The sequence below is a fragment of the Macrotis lagotis genome, chromosome 1 (genome assembly GCF_037893015.1).
Source record: "Macrotis lagotis isolate mMagLag1 chromosome 1, bilby.v1.9.chrom.fasta, whole genome shotgun sequence".
NCBI classification, from domain to species: domain Eukaryota; kingdom Metazoa; phylum Chordata; class Mammalia; order Peramelemorphia; family Peramelidae; genus Macrotis; species Macrotis lagotis.
This window is the reverse complement of record NC_133658.1, coordinates 434,235,507-434,247,167: the sequence shown is the minus strand read 5'-3', so window position 1 is coordinate 434,247,167 and position 11,661 is coordinate 434,235,507. Positions and strand designations below refer to the sequence as shown.

At 38.2% G+C, this 11,661-nt stretch overlaps 1 pseudogene; it reads right to left on the bottom strand.

Annotated features, from left to right (window-relative positions):
- Positions 1–876: 876 nt before the first annotated feature.
- On the bottom strand, positions 877–1,640 carry LOC141518846 (eukaryotic translation initiation factor 4E-binding protein 1 pseudogene; annotated as a pseudogene).
- Positions 1,641–11,661: the final 10,021 nt, after the last annotated feature.

Sequence of the window (11,661 nt, the reverse complement as noted above, 5' to 3'; positions counted from 1 at the left end):
GCCTCTCTCTCTTAGGCATACAAAAGGTTCCAACATTATGAAATCTTTGGAAAATACAGCACTGGGAATTCCAAGGAAATGTCAGAATATATACAGGAAAAACAGATACAAGATGGGTTAGGTAGAATTCCTAGGAAATCAACAGCTTTGCCTCCCTTATCATACACAGGAATATATGATAAAGATGGTGAAAGAATAGTCAGTATAGGTGACTGATATGTGAACTTTAACAGCCTTAGTTTATTGGGAACGAATAAAAAAGTCACAGAAACCATGGTTTCTATCAACAGGAGCTGAAAGGAAATTGGTTATTGAAGGAGTCAATGGATGGGTGGACAAACATAACTACCTTCACTGTAGGTTGTCAAGGGAGCATATTGAAAAACATTACATACGCAGCACAAAACCATAGAAACATTCCATTAAGCATATTATATCAGAGATTATTATCAGGGAAGTTCTGCTTAATTAATAACTTTGCTTAATTAATAACTTTACTATGCAGCAACAAACTAGGTAACAGACAGGTTGAGGTCATCACAGTCTGAACAGGGACATAGTTACTATTACTAGCTGTATTTCCCTCTGTTCTATTCCTCCCCACTCTCATTTATTCTATTCTCTCTCTCTTTTCACCCTGTTCCTGTTCAGAAGTGTGTTGTATCTGAATACCCTCTCCCACAATCTTCCCTCTCTTCAATCACCTACTCCCCCCTTACCTCCCTGCATTCTCCCTTATCCCATCCCTTTCCTCTCATTTTTCTCTAGGATAAGATAGATTTCTATACCTTATTAAGGTATTATTTCTATACCTTATTTCCTCTCTCAGCCACTTTTTTTTTTTCGGCTCTCTGCCCGGGGTCTAGAGTTGGCTGATCAGCTTTTATTTCCTCTCTAGAGGGGACATTCCTGTGACCTTGTATATGGGCCATGGGCACAAACTGGAAAGGGGTGGAAACATCCATTCAGGATGAGACCTGACGAACTAGAGAAGTTCACAAGGGCTCTCCTGCCCCTGATTTTGCCCCTCTGCAGCAGGGGGTTGATTTCTGTAGCAATTCCCCTGAGAAAGGCAGCTCCTGGCATTACTTGAAGTATCTACTGGTGGTGGTTCTGGGGAGGGGGGAGCTGTTCCACTGGGGGAGAAGGGAGTGAAACTTCTAGCCCCATCCCCAGCATCTGCTCTAGAAAAAACAATTCCTGTAAGGCTTGACTGGTGTATCTCCTCCTCTGGGATCTGTGGGTCTTGGAGTGGGGGCACTCCTCAATTCTGGTGGCTGGCCCTTTAAATGTCCATCTCAAACTATGACTCCTCCTGGCTTCCTGGCTTGTCTTCATGGCTGTTGGGTAGTGATTGGGATTCATTTCAGTAGCAGGTTCGTCACTAGGGGGACTGGTCACCCCAGGAATGGTGGGCAGATCCCGGGGTGGAGTTTTGGCCACAGGAGAGTTATGACATTCCATCAAAAATTTTCGGTCATAGATAATCCTGATACCTCTGGGGGTGGTGCTGAAGAGCGTGCCTCCGGGGGGGTGCTGTAGTCCCCGGGCGGCAGCTGCAAGCCGTCGCTGAGCACCACCGGACGGGCGGCCGGGATGGCCTGACTCGGGGTCTGGCTGCAGCTCCCGCCTGCAGACATGGTCTCGGCCTCTCCGCAGCCTGGGACCTCGCAGCGGTGGGCTCCCCTTGGCGCCCACGCTCCCTCTCAGCCACTTTTGATGAGAATGAAGGCTCACTCATTCCCCCTCACCTTTCCCCATTCCACCCCATTGCAAAAACTTTATCTTGACTCGTGTGAATTATCTTAGCCCCTTCTTCCTCTCCTTTCCCTTTCTTCCAGCACTTTCTTTTATCACCCTTTGACTCCATCTTATTACTATATTATACCATTATATTCAGCTCCTTCCTGTGCCTTGACTATACATGCTCCTTCTAATTGCTCTTATGAACGAGAAAGTTCATATGAGTTATCAGTATCTTCTTCCCATGCAGAAATACAAGCAGTTCAACATCATTAAATTTCTCAACTATGAGAATTTTAGTCCTTCTTGTCCACCCTCTCTATGGTTCCCCTGAGTCCTGTACTTGGAGATCATACTTTCTGTTCAGCTTTGGTTGTTTCAATAGGAAAGTTTGAAAGTCCCCTGTTTCATTGAAAATCCATCTTTTCCCCTGAAAGAAGATGTTCAGTTTTGCTGAATAGTTGATTATTGATTGTAAACCAAGATCTTTTGCCTTCCAGAATACCATATTCCAAGCTCTATGAGCCTTTAATGTAGATGTTGCCAGATCCTGTGTAATCCTGACTATAGAGCCAAATGGTTGAATTGTTTTTTTTCTGGCAGCTTTTAGTATTTTCTTTTTGACTTGGGAGTTTTAGAATTGGACTACAGTATTCCTGGGAGTTTTTCTTTTGTAACCTCTTTCAGGAGGTGATTGGCAAATTTCCTCAATTTCTATTTTACCCTCTGCTTCTGGGATCTCAGGGCAATTTTGTATTATTTCTTTTTTTTTTTTTTAGTTTTTTTTGCAAGGCAAATGGGGTTAAGTGGCTTGCCCAAGGCCACACAGCTAGGTAATTATTAAGTGTCTGAGACCGGATTTGAACCCAGGTACTTGTGACTCCAGGGCCAGTGCTTTATTGACTGCGCCACCTTGCCGCCCCTGTATTATTTCTTTAAAAATGAAGTCTAAGCTCTTTCCCTGATCATAATTTTTCAGGTAGCCCAATAATTTTTAAATTATCTCTTCTGAATCTGTTTTTGAGGTTGGTTGTTTTTCGAATGAAATATTTCACATTTTCTTCTAATTTTTGTTTCTTTTGCTATAGCTTTATTTCTTCCTGATTTCTCACAAAGTCATTGGCTTCCTTTAGTTCCATTTTACATTTGAAGGAGTTATTTTCTTCAGAGAGTTTTTTTTATCTTCTTTTTCCAGCTGGCCAATTCTGCTTTCTAAGTCATTCTTCTCCTCATTTGCCTTTTGGGTTGCTTTTTCCATTTGCCCCAAACTGGTTTTTAACAAATTACTTTCTTCATTTTTTTTTTTGTATTTCTTTAACCAAGCTGCTGACTTGGTTCTCATGATTTATCTGCATTGCTATCATTTCTCCTCCCAACTTTTCCTCTATCTCCCTTAATTGCTTTTCAAAGTCTTTTTTGAGCTCATCCATTGCCTAAGCCCATTTTCTATTTGTCTTGGAGGTTTTGGATACAGAAGCTTCAACTTTGTAATCTTCTGAGTATATATTTTGATCCTCCATGGGACCAAAGTAATTTTCTATGGTCAGATTCTTCTTTTTCTGTTGTTTACTCATTTCCTCTGACTATGATTTACCATAATTCCAAGGCTTTGGGTGTGTGGTTTGGGACACCCCATAGGGACCTTAATTCTTCCAAGGTCTTATGAGACAGTCTGACTGCTCTCTTGCCTTGCTCTGGTCTGGATGACCACAGGCCCTTCCCTCTGTCCTGGAGTTGTGAGGAGGGTCCCTGCTTGGCTAGGGTGGTGTTATGGAAGCCCAGACTGAAACCTGGATCTGAGTGTGGGACAACAACTGATTCTTGCTCCAGAGAGAGAGTAGAGAGACATCTGCAGTCTCCCCTGACCCCCTTACTATCTGTGGGCTGGGAGTTCTGGAAGAGTTGGGTGACTTCCCTCATTCCTGCTACAAGTTCTCACCACAGGGCTATTCTGAGGCTGGTGCTCCACACTCACTTTGGTGGTGCAGAGCTCTCTCACTACCCCTTCAAGCTGTCCCTGGCGATCCCTGGGCCAAGAGGTCTGGAAACTGCCCCCTCTGCCATGGACCCAGGCACCCCCAGGTAGCCAGCACCACATGGGGCTGTTCTTGGAAGGTTGGAGCTACTTTGCTGCTTTGTGCTGCACTGAGGTCCTGGTGAAAAAACCTTTCCTGTGGATCTTCTAAGTTGTTTTGGACTGGGAAATTGTATCACTCAGTCTTTCTGTGGTTCTGCACCTCTAAATTTTGGCTAGAGTCATAATTTGATGGCTTTTGGAGTTTTGGGGAGAATGAGTTTTGGGGAATTCCTGCCTTCACACTGCCATCTTGACTCTGCCCCCACCCTCCCACTGCCTGTTTTAATCTAGTCCCTCCTTGTCTTTTACCTTCTCTCATTCACTTTCTTTCCTATTACCCCATGAAAACATCAAAATTGATTTTGTAATTGATTCTATTCTGAATTCCTGCTGATATTTGTTTTTTAATATATATATATATATATATATATATATATATATATATATATATTATTTTTCTCCTAATTATGTTAAAGCAATTTTTAACATTATAAAAAGTTTTGAATTCCAAATTCTAACCTCCTTTTCCTGAAATGATAAAATATCAGATATGCTATTCCTGGCAATTATGCCAAAAACATCCTTTTTAGTCTTTTTAGCATACCGGTATTGAAGCAATTTCAATTCTTTCTTTAGAGGTGGATGGTATGCTTCATTATTAATTCTTTGGGATTGTCTTGGATCATTGTATTATTGAGAATAGCTAAGTCATTCACAGGTCTTCATCATACAACATTGCTGTTACTATGTACAATATTCTCCTGATTCTAGTCACTTCACTATACAACAATTCATGTAAGTCTTTCCAGGTTTTTCTGTAATTATTCTCCTCCTGACATTTTATATAACCATGAAAATCAGGTTTCTTTGTCTTTGATTTAAGTCCAGAAGATGTTTTATTCTCTGAGTTATATTTAAAAGTTCAGTTTCTCTATAAATCACAAAAAAATCTGAACTCTTGTTAGGGATCCTTGAGGACCACAGTTGTGAAATGACAAAGGCCCTCTTGGCCTCTTATTATTTTTCAAACATACTAGTTTGGTTTCTCAGGAGACCAGCATGACCCAAATCCCTTTGCTTTTCCATAAGATCTGCACGATTCAATTCCTTTATATCTCCTGACATTGATCAAGAATCTTATTATAGTAAGAGCAATGAAGTTTGCATAAGAATGTGTAACTGTTTAACCAATATGTAATGATCTCACCAATATGTAATCTTTAATATGATTGGTGCTTAAGCTGGTAGCATGAGTTGTCCACAAATACAGAAGTAAACTAGGATATAAGCTGCTGTGTAACCTTAATAAAATTTGGAGTACTTTACTATCTCTGCCTCCCTGTCTCATTCACTGCAAGCTGAGAACAGTTCTCTGCTGGCCAGAGAACTCAAGTAGCCAGTGCACTGTACAATCTCTCTATACCACTAGTTGTCTTTGTACAATTAGAGAGGAAATCAGTTATATATATACCATTAGTTATTCTAATTTTATTGCTTGCCCCACACTCCTGATTTCTAGTCAGTCACATTGTTCACCATGCCTATAATGCTTCTGATGTGTAACAAATTATATTGTCTTCCCCACCTATGATACTGCCTTCTATTTTTAGATGTTCCTCTTTTTGTCCATAAAAAAAGATTTCTCAGTTCTCATTTGGGGGTCTTAACTTGGGAAGAGGTTAAGACTTTGTTTATTGACAAATTTGTGCTTTGTTAATAGTTTGTGCATGAAGTTTGGGCTTCAGTTTACCTTAATTTAGATTACAATACCTATTGGGTAAGATAAATTTCTATGATAAACTAAGTATGCACTCACACCCTCACCCCTATACTCTTCCTTTTTTGAACCAATTCTGATGAAAGTGATGTTCACACATTGTCTACCACACCTCTCAATTGCCTCTTCCTTGCTTATCTCTTTTATATGAGATAATTTACCTGTCCTTTTTCCTTTCTCCTAGTGTATCTTTCTCATCCCTTCATTTTTGTAAGCTCATCCCAACATAATTGACTATACTTGTGCTCTCTGTTTTTGTGAATTGCTTTTAACTGCCTTAATAATGATTAAGTTCTTAGGAATTGCATGTATCATCTTCCTAAGAAAGAATGTAAAAAGTTTAATTTTATTGTGTCTTTTTTTATGTTTACCTTTTTATATTTCTCTTGAACCTTGTGTTTGAATGTCAGATTTTCTATTCAACTCTGATCTTAAAGGGCTCTGTTTTATTGAATACTTATTTTTCTCCTGATGAATTATACTCAGTTTTGCTAGTTAGGTTATTCTTTGTTGTAATTCTAGTCCCTTTGTCTTCTAGAATATCATATTCTAAGTTCTTTGGTCCTTTAATGAGCTGCTAAGTCTGGTGTGCGCCTCACTATGGCTCCATGATCTTTGAATTTTTTCTTTCTGAGTGCTTGCAATATTTTTTCCTTGATCTTAGAGCTCTTCGCATAATACTCTTAGGAGTTTTCATGATGATTGGTATAGTCTTTCAAATTCTAGTTTATCTCTGGATCTAAGACATTAGTGCAATTTTCCTTGATAGTTTCTAGAATATAATACCTAGGTCTATTATCTCTGCTCAATCTAACATTTTTTCATTTTTTCATTCTTTTGACTTTATTCTGGTTTCTAGATATCTCATGGAATGATTAGTTTCTAGATTGTTTTTGTTAAGTTGTTCAATTGTATTCAATTTTTCATGACCCTGTGAACACTAGCATATAATAGTGTCTCTAGGGTTTTCTTGGCAATTGCACAGAGTGATTTTCCATTTTCTTTTCCAGTGTATTAAGCCTAACAGAAGTAAAGTGTCTTGCATAGGGTTACACAGTTAGTCAGTGCCTGAGGCTAGATTTGAACTCAGGAATTCCTGACTCTAAGCCTAGCACTTTATCCACTGAACCATCTAGATTCCTTCAAGTTTCTAGTTGCCCAATTCTAATTTTTTTTGTTTTTTTTTTTGCAAGACAATGGAGCTAAGTGACTTGCCCAAGGTCATACAGCTATGTAATTATTAAGTATCTGAGGTTAGATTTGAACTCAAGTCCTCTTCACTTGTATCTACTTCACCACCTAGCTGCCCCCTAATTCTATTTTTTTTGGTCCAATTCTAATTTTTAAGAAATTATCTTCAGTGAGATTTTTGTACCTTCTCCTTCCCCTTCCTCCTCCCCCAAAATTTGACCAATTATGCTTCTTAAGGAATTATTCTGTGAATTTTTGCTTCTCTTTTACCATTAGATCAATTCTGCTTTTTGAGATATTATTTTCTTTTGATCCTCTTTTACCAAGGTCTTGACTCTCTTTTCATAATTTTCATGCATCTTACATTCCCCCACCCCAACATTTTTCTCCTACTATTCTCTCTCTCTCTCTCTCTCTCTCTCTCTCTCTCTCTCTCTCTCTATCTCAACTCTTCTAGGAATTCTTGTTAATTGTGTCATATTAACATTTTTCCTTTGAAGATTTTGTTGTAGGTGTTTTCACAGTTTTCTTCTTCTGAGTTTGTATCTTGGTCTTTTCTACCACCATTATAGTTTCTACTATCATTCTAGCACATTATAGTTAAATTATTTTTTCCTTGCTTTTTGCTCATTTTTCCAGGCTATTGACTTTGAATGTTATACTAAAATTGAATTCTCTTCTCTGGGAGTGGGGAGACAACACCAAAGATTCAAATATTTTTCTTTGTGTTGCTGTTTTCAGAACTAGCTTGGGGGCATACAGATTTTCACAACTTCCAAGGTAGAGTGACCTGGGGAGAGGTGAGGTCACTACTTTCCTGTTCTGCATTCTGGTCCTTACCAGTACTAGGAAATAATCTTGCTCCTCTGTATTCACAAGTACTGGTGTTGTTTTGGAACTGTAATTAATGCCCCTGTTCCTTGTTTCTTTGCTTTATTTTTGTTTGTTTGTTTGTTTTTTGTGAGGCAATGAAGCTAAGTGACTTGTTCAAGGTTATACAATAAGTATCAAGTGTTTGTGACTGGATTTGACCTCAGTATCTCCTGACTTTGTCCCATTTCATTGTCCCATCCCTGTTCTTTTGTGACTGATCATAAGCATGACTCTTTATCCTGGAACTGTATATGGGCAATAGAGATGCCAATCTTTACCCAGTGCCAGTAAAGGGTTCCCTGTAATTTTTTTGACCCCCCCCCTTTGCCATCTCTTGACTGAGAACTCCCCAAACTACTACTATGGTAACTAGTGCCCACTCCTCCAAGAACCTCTATCCTCAGGACCAGCCTCTGTTCCAATATTCTGCTAACCCAAGTTGTTTCAGGTTGGAAAAATATCTCACCCTGATCTTTTCTTGGCCTTTCAGCTCCACAATTGATTTGAGACATTATTTTAAAATTATTTGGAAGGGAAAATTAAGAAAATCTTTATTGCTTTTACTTTGCCATCTTGTCTCCACCTCTGGGAGATTTCCTCTTGTGGTCTCTTGGTCTGGTCGATGTATTAAAAATAAAATTCATGGGGCAGCTTGGTGGCATAGTGGATAAAGCACCGGCCCTGGAGTCTGGAGTACCTGGGTTCAAATTCGGTCTCAGACACTTAGTAATTACCTAGCTGTGTGGCCTTGGGCAAGCCACTTAGTCCTGTTTGCCTTGCAAAAACCTAAAAAAAAAATAAAAAAATAAAATAAAATTCATTTAATGAATTTGAAGGGAAGTGGGCTGGAGGGGATGAGGAAAGAGGGATGCTGATGGAAGAAAACTTTGCAGCTATAATATTTTGGAGAGAATACCTTTTAATGAGTCTTTTGATGTATCTCAGAGTCACTGTATCTGGAAGTCCTATTATTTTCAACAAATATAGCAATGTCCTTTGTAGCAATGTCCTTACCACCACTTGAATATGTAGGACTTTCTCATAATCCAATCAGTCAGATCCTGCTCAGTTTTGTTTGATATCTTTTGTTTTTATATCACTTTCACTTTTTAAAGAAAAATTTTTATTTATTTTGAGTTTTTCATCATCTCTTCAGGGTATAGACCCAGTAGTGGTATTGTTGAATCAAAAGGTATGCACATTTTTATTGCCCTTTGGGCAGAATTTCAAATTGCTCTCCAGGAAGGTTGGATAAGGTCACAGATCCATCAACAATACAAAAAATATGTGCTTAAAAAACATCACCACAATAGTCATATTGAAAAAGTAAGCATAATATCTCCCTCCCAAAAAAAGAGAAAACTCAAGAAAAAATAAAGTGAAAAAAGTATGTTTCAAATTGTTTTCAGACATCATCAACTCTGTCTTTGGGATGGATAGTATTCTTTATCATAAGTCCTTCAGAATTCTCTTAGGTCACAGCACTGATGAGAAAAGGCAGGTCATTCATAATTGATCATCCTGCAGTATTCTTGTTATTTTGTATATAGTACACTTCCCATTGTATCTGCTCAGGCAAGTTTTTTACTGAGAGCCTAAGATTCTTTGCTAACTCTAAATTTATGATCCTATGATCCTCATGCCCCTAAGAATTCATCATATCACTTTTGGAATGTAGAACTTTGATCAAAATTTCTCAGGGAAAGTGGATTGCGTTTCTGTACTCAGTTAAACTCTGAGGGGAACAGGACCTTCTCTGTTCCCCTCAAACCTCATTAATTTCAATATTCAGCTGTTCTCAAAAAATCAGAGCTCAATAGACAAACTTTGAGTTCTTTTTCTCCCTCTGGTGGTCAAAGATATGAATAGCAGGTGCCTTCAAAAAGGAAAAGGGGTTATTGAACTTTGGGAACTGAGTCTGAGTTAAGTATAGTTTCCATCAGACTCTGTAACTCTAACACCTTTATATTTGAAAACCAAAACACTATCTTTACATTTCTTAATTTCCCCTAAAATCTGATCCTGTTCAACTATGTTTAGTGTAATAATTACATGGTTCTTTTGTTGTATTTGTACCCTGAACAGCACTTTGATCCCTAATATTTGACTCATCCAAGTCAGGGGAGGCTCATTTACTAAGTCCCTTGAGGTCAGAAATTTTTATAATTTTGTCTTTGTAGCCTCATCACCTTCTCTTTATTCAGAGCACCAAGATCAACTCTAGAGGAACTGACTTTCTTCAGTAGCTATAGCTGATTTTCCTTTTTGTTAGTAGAATCACAGAATCTTAAATTTGGACAGAAATTCAGGTTTAAGCCTCTTCTGAAGCATAAATGTTTTCTTTGATATTATTTAATTTGTTCTAATTACATGCAAAGATAGTTTTCAACATTCATCTTTTGTAAGCTTTTGAATTGCTCTTCTTTTTCTTGAAGAAGGGAGCTTGGTGGCCCCTCACTCCCAGATCTCAGTGTGCATATAGTAGGACTTTGGTCCCATTGCTCTTGAGAGCTTAAGAGTGACCCATTAACCTCATTGTCAAATGAACAAGGATAATGGATGTGTGTCATGAAATATGAACATGAATCTGTTTCAAAGTATCTCTGACCAATGATTATCCAGGTTCTATTTACTGATCTCTAGTGATGTAAGCTCATTTCCTACTGAAGTTATGTGTTTTACAAGCTCTTACCTCCTACTAAGTGGTTGAATAGGGACAAATCATTGAACATTTCTGATCCTCAGTTTCTTTAGCTATAGGATGAGAATAATAATAATAATTATCTAATCTACTTTACAGGAATGTTGTGAGGTAAATGTTTTAAAAAACTTAAAACATTTTGAGTTTATAGCTGTCCATGAGCCACCTTCCTGTTACTTCCCTTCACTTTTTGGTTCTGTCCTTCTGGGTACAAGCAGAAAAAGTCTTTACCATATGGCAGCTTTTCAAATGGTAGAGTAGAGCTACTATATCCCCCCCCACCAAGTTTTCTCTTTTCTAGGCTAAACAATTCCAGTTCCTTCAAAATATGTCATAGTATCTGATCCTTTTGTCATTCTGTCTATCTTCCACTGTGTACTGTCCAAATTTCCAGTGCTCCTCTGAAAAAATGGCATAGAGAATAGGCCTGCTCAGGAGATACTATGAATATAATAATCATAACTAACATTTATATAGTGACTACTATTAATTCTTTTTCTTATTCTTTCTCCATAATGATCATTTATTTTTCTAGTTCTTTTCTTTAGCATTCTCACTTGATAAGCTAAAAAAAAAAACCAAACCAAAAAACCCCTCCAAAAAACCCCCCTTGATTAATTTCTTCTAAGAATTCTAATTGATCTTGTGAACCATTAGGTTTTTAGTTGAGGCTTTGCTTAAAAGTGTCTTCTTTTCTGGATCTGTGTCTAAACCATCCCTGGTATAATGATAGCTCCTTATCTTTGTTATCTTATCTCCAGGATTGGGACTTTGTATAGGGTCAGGCTCTAGGGTAATTCTTTAGGAACTATTGTGGATTTGTATGTTCTGGATGATCTTATCTGAATTACTACTTTTAATTTTCCTTTGAGTATTGTGTGCTGTGTTCTTCAAAGATCACAGGGGCAACTCTGACCAGAGATCTGGAAATTGCCAATAGATCTTATATGATCTGATCAAAGCCTCCTGGGCTTTCTAGACTCCAAATCCTGGACTCATTTTAAGCAACATGACTTTTCTATTTGTCTTGGATGGATCTCCAGTTACCTGTACCAACTTTTATTGGTTAGCTGGAAGTTTCTTTTGTTTCTGAGTCATAATATTATCTACTTACATCTCTTTTGAACCTGAGGGTGGAGTCCTCTATTTTCCTTTGGAGTCAGAGGGACAGTGCAATGATTGTTCTCCAACTAGGGGCTAACTTTATAGGTCAGAGGAATAATTTGGAAGTTTTGCTCTTTGTTTAGGCTGAGTTTTCAATGTGGAGTCCGAAGAGTAGCACTGGCATCTGCACCATTG